This window comes from Chiloscyllium plagiosum, unplaced genomic scaffold (assembly GCF_037043375.1).
Source record: "Chiloscyllium plagiosum isolate Xiang-an unplaced genomic scaffold, Cpla_swu_hap1 HiC_scaffold_8, whole genome shotgun sequence".
NCBI classification, from domain to species: Eukaryota; Metazoa; Chordata; class Chondrichthyes; order Orectolobiformes; family Hemiscylliidae; genus Chiloscyllium; species Chiloscyllium plagiosum.
In genome coordinates, this window is record NW_028270146.1 from 73,301,142 (window position 1) to 73,314,765 (window position 13,624).

The window sequence follows — 13,624 nt, forward strand, 5'->3', positions numbered from 1 at the left end:
ATCAGTTGACGTTTGGACACTAAATGAATTAAAGAATATTGGGCTAGGGCAAGAAAGCAGAGTTGAGATCCAGTTGGAACACTGGGGAAACTTTTTAAATTTAGTGAACTTGAGAAGGGGCTGGTAATATATTTTCATTGGTTGAAACGGATTAATGTCATACCAAATGAATGAGAATTAGAACCTAGTTCACAATTGTCCAGCAAATTCTGAATGTCAAACTAGATCCCTGTGGTGTCACTGTTTTGCTGTCAACCTCCATCCATTGACATTTTTCAAACTAACATTTCATGCATGTGTACAGCTTGTCATGTTCTCGTCACTTTGAGTTAAATACACATCAAAAGACATGAAAAATATGCTCTAAATTGGAGATCACCAAAGGGCAAGTTTTGGTTCTTACAGATTTTAAGACCTTTCGCAACTGTGCTGGCACATTCCTAAAAAGAGGAAATGAAAGCCAAGAAACGTTATGAATAAAATGTCACAGTCAATGTGGCAGACTGCTTTGGGAGTTCCTTGCTTTATATCTGCATATACCATGCAATGCACAAGAAAGTGATGGTTTTTGACATTTCAGATTTCTCAATCAGCTTTCATGCAGTCAAATGATTAGTTACTGTGGAGGTCAAATTCTACGCAGCACCAATCCTGTGTGTTGGGCTGCTGCAGCTCATGATCCAGTCCCCAAACTATTGTTGTCTATATTTGTTTTGAAATTCTGTGCAATCACCACCATACAGGTCTGTGAGTTTGTTCTGAGGTCTGTTACAGCCACTATTATGCTGGAAAGATCATAACACCCAGGGACAGAAGTAAGCCATTCAGCCCATTGAGTCTGCTCTGCCATTCAATGACATCATGGATGATCTGATAATCCTTAAATCCACTTTCCTATCTTTTCCGCAAAACCCTTAAATCCCTCACTGACTAAAAAAAAAGAGATTGCTGACAGTGTTGATAGAATTCACACAGTATAGGTGTGGGAAATAGGGTTGAACCTAGGTAAGTGGGACCATAGGTAAGTATTTATGGATCGTGATACATATACTCACATAGATGCAAAAGGAAATGGGCACTGGAAACACTGGTCACTGCTGAAACATGTTGCTGATTAATTTTGCCTTGCAGAACTAATCCAACCTACCAGTAATGACTGGGATGGTTATTTGTTAATTTACAGAGTGTCATTTATCATGTTGGTCCTTGCAAAACTGGTATTCATAGCAGAGCAGACAAGAAGTACCACCGAATTATGGAACTATACTACATCATGAGCAATGTGGAGTTTAACACTTCATATTCAGGACACTGAACATAACATTAGGTGAGCAAGTAATCAAGCATTTAAAACATATGGATGAATGGAATTCTTTGGAGAGACTGGATTGTCTTTTAAGTTCCTAAACGTAACTAGACTAGTGTACATTAGATGACCGTACAAAATTGGCTTGTGTGAATGAGTGATAATAAAATCTTGTATGATGATGTGCACCATGAGTTGGCCCCATAATCATAGACCTGTCTGACATTACCCTGACCCGATCGTGCTTGACCCTGCTTGAGCAGTATGCATAACCGTAATGAGTTAGTTAATGTTAGAAGCAGCTCAGCTGAATGATGAAATATGGCCAGTGATCCAGGAGAAGGAACAGCCTAAAATGTAACCTGATAAATGATGTAGCTTCAATATTCAATACAGGAAGCTAGATAGTTAATGCTGTTGATTTAGCTACAGTGGATGAAAAGATCCAAACCCTAAGTTAACAGCTTCAGGAGATTTTCAGAAAGAAGCAAGGAACTCAAGGCATCCCGTTAGTCACAAATTGAGGCCTGACACAAATTGGTAAGAGCCTGGCCACTGTCCATGAGACTCATGTGGACACTGCCAATCTTAGAATCCCTATAGTGTGGAAGCAGCTCATTCAGCCTATCGATTCCATACCAGCCCTCCAAAGAGCATCCCACTCAGACCCATTCCCCTTACCGTATCCCTGTAACCGTACATTCCCCATGGCTAAGCCACCTCGCCTGCAATTCTTTGGACTATGGGAGGAAATCCTCACAGACACAGGGAGAATATGCAATTTCCACACAGGCATTTGCCCAAGGCTGGAGTTGAACCTGGGTTCCAGGAGCTGTGAAGCAGCAGTACTAACCACTGAGATGACAGTGCTGGTTGAGACGAATAAACGCATTTCAGGTCCAAGTAAGGATAAAATTCTCAATACCTATGGGTCACGAGTACTAGAATAAACATGGGAAAATCTGAGACAAATCTATGAGGGTATGTTTCCCTTGTGGAGAACAAATGCATATCTCTTTAATCTTTAGAGACACACTAATAAATTAACCAACTACCAGTTCAGGAGTTTAACACGTTTATATTGAATTGATGCTGAATGTTTAGTAGATAATTATATGCTACTGGGCATTGTTTCGTAATGTTTGTCATACATAAAACAACACCCAGCAGGATTTTATCTAATCTAGAAAACAAAGGGCTAATTTGGGGAAATCATTATATACTGTATCAGAATATTTATTTACAATACTGAATTGTTATTTAACTATGTCATTCTGAGGTTTGCAATGTTTACTTAAATACATGTTCGCTCCACGTTTCTATCATCTAATCAATGTGAAAATATGTCCTGACCTCAACATAATCCCCCAAGAACAGTCCTAGAATTGATTGCTTTGACATAGTATATACATGTTAACCATCATAATTCCTATTAGATTCCCAAAGGGAAATCTTCATGTAGAGGCAGAAAACATGGCCAAGGTGCTCAATAAGTATATGCATCTGTTACACTAAATAAAAGGAAGTCACAAACAGGATAATAATAGATGAAAGAAACATACAAAAGGGATTGACATTGCTAAAAGTTGGTAAGTCATCTGGCCCAAATAATATATATGCTACATTGCTGATAAAACCAAAGGTAGAAATAGTAGTAACATTGATCACCACCTTCTAATCCTTGTTGGGTGCATGAATAGTGTAAGTGAACGGAAAGGTTACTAATGTTATACCAGTATTTAAGAAATGGAGGAGGAATAAACCAGGAATTCCAACATCAGTGGTGGGAAGTTACTATAAACCATTATGAAAGTCAAGATAAAATTTCATTTAGAAAGGCACAGTTTAATCAATGTGAGACAACATGATTTTTTTTAAAGATTTCTCTAATGTGATAGCAAAGTTACTTCTTGTATTTGTGGACTCTCAGGTGCTCAAAGTGTCCCACAGGAAATTGAGTCATTTTTAGAATATTGCATACAATTCTGGTTGCCCTTCTATAGGAAGGATATTGTTAAATTTTAGAGAATGCAGAAAAGATTTACAAGGATGTTGCTAGAACTGGAGGGTTTGAGTTATAGGGAGAGGCTGAATAGGCTGGAGCTGTTTTTTCCCTGAAGTGTCAGAGGCTGAGTGAGCCTTTTTCAACTTGATTTGTCATAGGAGCCACTAACAGAGCAAACATCTGATAAAATACATTCATGCCAATATATTTCAGAATTTCACTTTGTGTTTTAATACAAAAATATCAAATAGTCCTTATGTTAATTTTTAGATGATATTTAGCTTTGTCCTACAGCGTGTCTCAAATAAGTCACTTATTCTTTGGCAAATGCCTTCCAGCCAGATTTACGACTAGGTAAGGTTTTTGTACTAATCAAACAGTTTAGTCAAGTGGTGCAAATGTATTTCCTAGTTTTGCTGAACACAACCAAGTCATTGATATAGCTAACATTCTTCACTTATAGTACTTCAGTGACATTGTCAATTATTCTTTCTCACTCGAAAGATGCTGGTGCATTTTCATTCCAAATGGTATGGCTTTGCACTTAGAATTCTATCTGGTGTTACAAAAGCTGAAATTCCAACAGTTCTATCAGTCAATGGAACTTGCCAATATCCCTTTACTTAGTCAGTCTTGGGGACAAATTATGCATGTACAATTCTTTGAATGTGTTCCTCCTATTTTGGGACAAGAGACAACTCTATGTTTGTCACCACATTAATTTGTGATAATTGCTACAGAATCATTTTGTCACTGGTTTGAGCACCATCATACTACGAGCTATTATGACTAGGTTCAGTTATGTTATTGTCCAAAATGAATGGAATCACTTCATTCACTTGAGCTAACGTCTAGTGATTGAGTCTGCAAGGATGATTTTTTTTGGGTAATACATCCCCTACTTTAACATCATGTACAGCCAAATACATTTTTCCTGACCTACTCACACAGATCAAATAATGTATATGATAACCTTTCTAAGTCACTTCAAGAGTTTGCTGGACTATTATGCTGTAACTTTTTAAAAATTTCATGTTGTCCAATCTGAGTGTTGACAGATCAAATCTTGAATTATCAGTTTCCAATTCATGCACCAATTGTTCTGTTACTTTTTATTTCATTCCCTATTCCCTATTCTTTCACTACCATAAATATACTTCTTTGTTGACTATCCTCCTGATATAATAACCCTTTAAAACACTCGTTGATTTTTCCTCATGTCTGGAGTATTCAATTATATAGAGTAATATAGCATGGAAACAGATCCTTCAGTCCACTCATTCATGCCAACGTTTTCCAAACCAAATGTGCCTGCATTTGGCCCATACAACTTGTGTACCTGTCCAAAATTCTTTTAAATGTTGTAACTGTAACTGCATCTATCACTTCCTCTGGCAGCTCATTCCACATGGGAACCACCTTCTGCATGAAAAAGTTATCTTTCACATTAAAAATATGTCCCTTCAATTTTAAACTCTCCTACCCCTGGGGAAAGACATATCCCTCAGTTGTCAGCACAACATATTATTGGAGCTGGTCTTGATTTGTCTTATTCACAGTGATAGTCTTTTGGTGAGCCTCTGATATAGATATTATCTTTTAGTACTGGAAGTAAAAATGTGTGTTTTTATGTCATGCATTCTGTGCACTGTCACGTTACATTGAAACAATGGTTATGGAATTACTTGCACTTACAAGCATTTCTCACCTTATGTAACAACAGTGATACAGGCCAAGATTGTTTAAAGTGATCAAGTGTGTATTAGAGTGGTAGCTTAGCTGTATAACTTTAATTACCTGCCATATGGACCAATTGACAGTTTGAACGTACAAATTCATAACTACAGTTCTGACACTTTCAAGTGCTTTTGGACTTATAATCCAAACGTTAGGCGCAAAAATCATGTAAGTTTGTTTCTGTGATTTGACACAAAGCCACGCATTAAACATAACGGCAGCAATAAAAAAAATCTCCATGGTAACAGAACAGAAGAATGCCATCGGGGAAATCCCAACATGAAAGCAGGGAGATGGTAACAAATGTTAAGCTTCACATCTTAGAAAATGAATGTTCTGATCACAAAATCCAGTAATTCCACATGCCATTGATTTTATACGACAATGAGGTGAACGATTGTCCAATTCTTTTTCATTTGCACATTCTCCCCGTGTCTGCGTGGGTTTCCTCCGGGCGCTCCGGTTTCCTCCCACTGTCCAAAGGTGTGCAGGTTAGGTGAATTGGCCATGCTAAATTGCCCATAGTGGTAGGTGAAGGGGTAAATGTAGGGGAATGGGTTTGGGTGGGTTGCTCTTTGGAGGGTCGGTGTGGACTTGTTGGAGCGAAGGGCCTGTTTCCACACTAAGTAATCTAATCTAATCTAATCAAAATATCAGATGGCCACCTTTTGCCACACCTAAACCTACAGAGAGTGATCTATTATGAGTGGGATTAGTTCCTCAGGTGATCTTAAAAATAAATGGCTAACATTAACAACTAACGCTTTCACGTCACAGAACAGAGAAGGAGACAAAACAATAATCTTTAATCTCAGTAAGCCTATTTTTAGAGTGAATTTGTTCAGTTATTTCTGTGAGGGTTTGAAAACTCTGAATATTCTCCCCTAGATTGTGTTCCAACCCGAACCATGGCGAGGTTTAAACCCACCCCAAAAGTTTCAGGGAAAGATTATTTATGGGTGACACAGTGGCGCAGTGGTTAGCACTGCTGCCTCACAACACCAAGGACCAGGGTTCGATTCCAACCTCGGGCGACTGTCTGTGTGGAGCTTACACATTCTCCCTGTGTCTGTGTGGGTTTCCTCCCACAATCCAAAGATGTGCAGGTTAGGTGAATTGGCCATGATTAATTGCCCACAGTGTTTGGTGCATTAGTCAGGGGTAAATATAGGATAGGGGAATGGATCTGAGTGGGTTATTCTTCGGAGGGTCGGTGTGGACTTGTTGAGCTGAATGGCCTGTTTCCACACTGTAGGGAATCTAATTTAATCATCAAGGCTGACAGTCCAGTGCACAATCAGAGGTGCTGCCCTTCATCGAGTCATAGAGGCATACGTAACAGAAACAGAACTTTGAATCAAACTACGGGCGGCATGGTGGCTCAGTGGTCAGCACTGCTGCCTCACAGCACCAGGGTCCCAGGTTCGATTCCAGCCCCGGGTGACTGTCTGTGCGGGGTTTGCACATTCTCCCCGTGTCTGTGTGGGTTTCCTCCGGGTGCTCTGGTTTTCTCCCACAGTCCAAAGATGTGCAGGCCAGGTGAATTGGCCATGCTAAATTGCCTGTAGTGTTAGGTGCATTAGTTAGGGGTAAATATAGGGTAATGGCTCTGGGTGGGGTTGCTCTTCGGAGGGTCGGTGTGGACTTGCTGGGCTGAAGGGCCTGTTTCCACATTGTAGGGAATCTAATTTAATCTAGTCCATGCCAACCAAGTTTCCCAAACTAAACTAGTCCCATTTGTCTGTGTTGTTCCATATCCTTCTGATCATTTCCTGTTCATGTGCCTGTCCAAATGTCTTTTAAATGTTGTAACTGTACCCGCATCTCTCTCTTCCTCTGGCTGTTGACTAGGCGAGCTTTTAAACCTGTCAGGCTACCTTAAGTGGACGTAAATGATCCCATGCCATTGTTTTGAAGAACAAATAGGACATCCACATTGTCTTGGCCAATGTTCATCCATCAGTGAGCAAAAGTTAGTTCTTTGGTAACTATCACATTGCTGTATATTAGAACTTATTATTTGCCAATTGGCTGTCACATTCCCCACATTACAATTTTGAATACTGTCATATTGGTTACAAAATAATTTGCAAAGTCATGAGCTTATGAAAGGCTGAAAGAACTGCGGATGCTGTAAATCAGAAACAAAAACAGAAGTTGCTGGAAAAGCTCAGCAGGTCTGGCAGCATCTGCGAGGAGAAACCAGAGTTAATGTTTCGGGTCCGGTGACCCTTCCTCATAAATGGTGGTAGCTAGGAAAATGGGGTGGTGCAGGGAGTAGGAAGTAGATGGTATGTGGGCATAGAGAGAGAAGAATAGTTGGACAGACAAAGGAGTTGATAACGACCTGGGTAGGAGGGTGAATAGCTGTTAATGGAGACTGTTAGTGGTTAACAATGGGCTGTGTGTAATGACAGGCAGTGTGATAAAAAGGCCTGATGTGTGAGAGGCTGGGGGCTGGGGCATGGAAGAGTTCAGGTCCTAAAATAATTGAACTTAATATTGACTCCAGAGGGCTGCATGGTCCCCAAGCAGAAAATAAGGTGCTGTTCTTCCAGTTTGTGTTGAGGATCACTCGAGTGCTGCAGCAAGCCTGAGTGGATGTTGGCCAGGAAACAGGGTGGTGTGTGGAAGTGACAGGCAACTGGGAGCCCGGAGATTTTTTTGCAGACAGAACATAGATGTTCCGCAAAGCAGTCACCCAGTCTACACTTCATTTCCCCAATGTAGAGGAGACCACATTGTGAGCAGCGAATGTAGTCAACCAGATTGTGTGAAGTGCAGGTAAAGTGCTGATTTACCTGGAAAATATGTTTGGGCCCTTGGATACCGAGGAGGGAGGAGGTAAATAGGCAAGTGTTCCACCTTTGGCGGTTGCAGGGGGAGGAGCCATGTAACTGTGGGTCCAGGGTATCCCTGAGGGAGCATTCCCTGCGGAAGGTTGACAAGGAAGGGGACGGGGATATGTCGCTGGAGATGGCAACTGATGATCTTCTGGGTGTGGATGCTGGTGGGATGGTAGGTTAGGACAATGGGGATCCTTATCCCTGTTGCAGGAGGGAAGAGAGGGATGAAGGCAGAAGTGCAAGAGATGGATTGGACCCGGTTGATGGCCCTGTCATCACTGAACCCCGAATCCCCAACTCCATGCCCAAAACTCAACACTCCGACTTACCGGCCCTCAGGAGGCTCTGAACCAGAACCTTACCCAGGGTTACTGGACACCTTGCCAGCCCCTATCCTACAATGGCTGGGACGGGGTGGGGCAGGGCGCAGTGTTTCAGTTTGTGAAAGTCTATGCTTCCACAGTGAGACCGAAGCAAACGCACTTCTACAGAGAAGTGTCCACTCATCTCGCCTCCATCAACGAAGGCCAGTACGTTGCCCTTGGGGGATTTTAACTACATCTTCGAGGACAGGGACCAGGGTGGTGCCCAGTCTGGTTTGGCATCGGGGAGGAGGTTGAGGGACTTGATCGAGTCCTTTGACCTGGCGGCCGTCTCCATCCTGACACCATCGCCTTCACCTTCATGAGGCCTGGAGTCAGAGTGTCCAGAATCGACAGCCTGTATGTTTCACGGGCATACGCCTCCTGTCTTCCAGCGGCCTCCATGCAGCAGGTGCAGTGCATGACCCGTCACCTGGCTGTGGGCGGAACTCCTTCCATTTGGAGCCCAGCTCGGATCTGGGTTTCATCAGTTCTGGACCAGCAAGTGAAGGGAGCAGGTTGGGGGAGGGGCTTCCCCTCACTGAAGCTCTGGTGTAATGTGAGCAAGACTCACATCCGTGCCTTCTATCAGGAGTATGCGAGGGGGCCGACAAAGAGGTGGAAATCCAAGATTGAGCAGTTGGAGAAGGAGGTGCTCGATCTGGAGTCATGTCTCGTTCAGCCTGATGTGTACCCGGCCCTGCAGGGTGTGTCCGAAGAGAAGAAGGCCGCGCTCCGAGACCTGCAGCTCGTCAGGTCCTGGGGCGCATACATAAGGTCACTAATCCGGCTCTTCCAGGACCTGGACCTATATTGTCTATACCTTACATATGCGTCCTTCTTTTTCTTAACCAAACCCTCAAGGATCGGTGGTGGGTCCTCTACTTTTTGTCACTTACATAAATTATTTGGATGCGAGCATAAGAGGTACAGTTAGTAACTTTGCAGATGACACTAAAATTGGAGGTGTAGTGGACAGTGAAGAGGGTTACGTCAGATTACAACAGGATCTGGACCAGATGGGCCAATGGGCCAAGAAATGGCAGATGGAGTTTAATTCAGATAAATGCGAGGTGCTGCATTTTGGGAAAGCAATCTTAGCAGGACTTATAAACTTAATGGTAAGGTCCTAGGGAGTGTTGCTGAACAAAAAGACCTTGGAGTGCAGGTTCATAACTCCTTGAAAATGGAGTCACAGGTAAATAGGATAGTAAAGAAGGCATTTGGTATGCTTTCCTTTATTGGTCAGAGTATCGAGTACAAGAGTTGAGAGGTCATGTTGCGGCTGTACAGGACATTGGTTAGGCCACTGTTGGAATATTGCGTGCAATTCTGGTCTCCTTCCTATCGGAAAGATGTTGTGAAACTTGGAAGGGTTCAGAGAAGACTTACAAGGATGTTGCCAGGGTTGGAGGATTTGATCTATAGGGAGAGGCTGAACAGGCTGGAGCTGTTTTCCCTGGAGCGTTGGAGGCTGAGGGGTGACCTTATAGAGGTTTACAAAATTATGAGGGGCATGGATAGCGTAAACTTTCAAAGTCTTTTCCCTGGGGTCGGGGAGTCCAGAACTGGAGGGCATAGGTTTAGGGTGAGAGGGGAAAGATATTAAAAAGACTTAGGGGCAACTTTTTCACACAGAGAATGGTACGGGTATGGATGAGCTGCCAGAGGAAGTGGTGGAGGCTGGTACAATTGCAACATTTAAAAGGCATCATGGAGGGGGAATGGTAGGTCAGAGGACCTCCTCATGGGTCTGCTCCAGGGCCTGGCCAAACTGGCCATAAACAGGTCCAGGCCGTGGAGGGGGTCGTTCGGGCTAATTGACTGCCCCTTTTCAGTGGTTACATTCAAGCCCGGGCGTGCCTGGAGAAGGAGCACACAGAGTCCACCAACACTCTTGATGTCTTCTGAGAGAGGTGGGCGCTGTGGGAAATGGAATGTTTTATTTCCCCCTCCAACTCTATTTTGATTTAACCCCTACGCTCCCCCTTCACTTTTTCTTTCCCACGGGCATTACCTGTATGTTGCTCTGCTTGTCATCATTCCCTTGGCCACATGGGTGTTTTTCCTGGTGGTGGAATATTAATACAGTTATTTACACTTGGTGTTTTCACCGTGTCTTATACCTGCACATGCACAACATGGGTGCTAAGGAAAATAAGAACTACTGCTTGAGCCTGCCAATCCAGTCATTGAGTATGTTCAAGAAAGAGATTTCCTGATGTACGGCAGTGATGTAGGGGTGTAAGAAAAGTCCAACCAGAGGATTTAGGATCTCCTCAGTTCAGGGACTGAATTCTGAGCTGGCTGGCCACAGCCAGTGTATTGTGCACAAATAAATAAAGGTGACTTGGTTCTGGGATATCGGTCTCTGTGTGGTTATTTCAAGGGGAAAGAGAGTTACAAGCTATATTATAGCCTGGAGGGATGTCTTAGTACAATTAGTCAGGGCCTTGGTGAGACTGCATCTGGAGTATTGTGTGCAGTTTTAGTCTTCTGACTCAAGAGAGGATATACTTTCTCTGCAAGGAGTGCAGTGAAGATTGACCAGGCAAATACCAGGGGTGTGAGGACTGTCCTATAAGAGAATGGTTCAACTGAGCATGTATTTATGGATTCAGAGGAATGAAAGGGAATTTGATTCAAACGCATAAAATCATAACAGGGCTGGACAAGCTAGATGCAGTGAGGTGTTTTCCCTGTTTAGGCAGTCTAGAACCAGAGGTCACGGTCTCTGGATATAGGTAGGCCATTTCAGACAGAGCTGCGGAACGTTTCTTCACTCAGAGTGTGGTCAACCATCAGGATTCACTAACCCAGAAGACTATGGAGTCCAGGTCACTGTTGTCAATGAGCTGAGGAGTGGCAGATGGAGTTTAATTCAGATAAATGTGAAGTGCTGCATTTTGGAAAAGTAAATCAGAGTAAGACTTGTACGCTTAATGCTAAGGTCCTGAGGAGTGTTGCTGAACAAAGAAACCTTGGAGTGCAGGTTCATAGTTCCTTGAAAATAGAGTCGCAGGTAGATAGGGTAGTGAAGAAGGCGTTTGGTATGCTTTCCTTTATTGGTCAGAGCATTGAGGTTGGGAGGTCATTTTGCGGCTGTACAGAACATTAGTTAGGCCACTTTTGAAATATTGCGTGCAATTCTGGTTTCCTAACTATTGGAAGGATGTTGTGAAACTTGAAAGGGTTCAGAAAAGATTTACAAGGATGTTGCCAAGGGTTGGAGGATTTGAGCTATAGGGAGAGGTTGAATAGGCTGGAGCTGTTTTCCCTGGAGCGTCGGAAGCCAAAGGGTGACCTTGTAGAGGTTTATAAAATCATGAGGGTCATTGATAGGATAAATAGCCAAATTTTTTCCGTGGGTTGGGGGAGTCCAGAAGCAGAGGGCATAGGGTTAGGTTGAGTGGGGAAATATATAAAAGGGATCTAAGGGGCAACCTGTTCATGCAGAGGGTGGTACGTGTATGAAGTGAGCTGCTCGAGGAAGTGGTGGAGGCTGGTACAAATGCAGCATTTAAAAGCATCGGGAAGGGTACGAATAGGAAGGGTTTAGAGGGATATAGGCCAAGTGCTGGCAAATGGGACTAGATTAGGTCAGGATATCTGGTTGGTATGGACGAGTTGGGCCATAAGGTCTGTTTCCCTGCTGTGCATTTCAATGATGACATAGAACATAGAACATAGAACGTTACAGCACAGTTGGTCCTCGATGATCTCTATGACTCTATGGCTTGATGGTGGGTTTGGTGGGATGTGAGAAAATGATCTGAGTTAAGTGATATTAATTAACAAGTTTATTGGTCATAATATATAGTAGTGATGAATATATTAAGTGGTAAACTAATGTATTGAGGTAAACGTATGTATGTACATTAAGAGTAAATATGTGTATTTATAGCAGTAAATGTATATGAAGCAGTAACCTCCTTTAGATATATTAGGAACACATGCAAACCAAACTGTCCTGAAACTACTTTAGACATGTTCAACAAGTCTCACGGCCTCCTGTCTGTCAGGGATCCTGCGTTACAATGGCTAATCTAGAGAACCCAGTGTTCCTGGCACCATTTGCAATCTTGATCCAAGATGAACCGCCTTGAATAAGGCAAAGTCCCTGATATTTATGCTACTCTGAATCTAAAATAACGTGCGACATCGTCAGTCTTTGCTATTTTCAGTATTCTCCCAGGCATTCCATTCTACAGAGAAATGGCTCTGTGTAGCAGCTCTTCCCACTGATACGTTGGTCCCGCATGATTACTTTTCAGTCAAAACAGACTGTTTTTGCTTTGGGCATCTTTTCCAGCATTGTTTCACTTTATTTCAGTTGCTCATTGTCAGGTCAAATTAACCCTTAATGGTCTGGTTTGAAGATGTCATTTGTTAAGCCTACCACTACAGTCACTGAATATGTTCAAGAAAGAGATTTGATAAATTTTTAGATATTCAAGGCATCAAGGGGCATAGAGACAAAGATATGGTGGTGTGATAGAGGATTAGCCATGATCATATTGTATGGCAGAGGAGGGCCGAATGGCCTACTCCTGCTACGAGTTTCTATGTTTCACTGAGGAGCAGAAAATCCAGTAATTTTGAAGACATATCTTGAATCCATTGTTGATGTGACCTATAGAGTCAAAGAGCCATAGAGATGCACAGCATGGAAACAACCCGTCCATGCCGACTGATCAATATGTAGGCCGGGTTCAAGGGGAGAAGGAAAATGTTCATCAGTATATAACAACAGAAATACATCTGGCTGGATCGGTGATTTTGGACAAGTGAAAGATGATCTCATGTGAGATAGGTAAAAGAGATCTCACCATGAGAACACCAGCTGAGAGAGGAGAAACTTATTCTGGCATGTGCAGAATCTCTAAGGATATCAACTATACATTGGAGCGAATTCATGGGTGAATATAAGGTCAAAGCCAGAGTACAGAATGTAAACATTGTGGAGGATACCGTACAAAAGAAAAGGAAGCATTTCCAACTTGGGGAAAAGTGTTTTCAAACTGCAAGAAACTGAATCACTTTTTTCTTATTCACTCATGGGACATGGGTGTCGCTGGCTGGCCAGCACTTATGGCCCATCCCCAGCAGAGTGGCTGGTTAGGTTTTCAGAGGGTAGTTGAGAGGCAACCACATTGCTGTGGGCCTGGTAGGCCAGACCAGGTGAGGATGGTGTATTTCCTTCCCTGAAGGACATGAGTGAACCAGGTGGCTTTTTCTGACAATCGCGATGGTTTCATGATGATTAATAGATTCTCAATTCAAGAATTTTCTTGAATTGAATTCAAATTTCACAATCTGCCCTGGCAGGCTTTGACCCCACACAGATTCGGACACTTTGCAAGTAAGC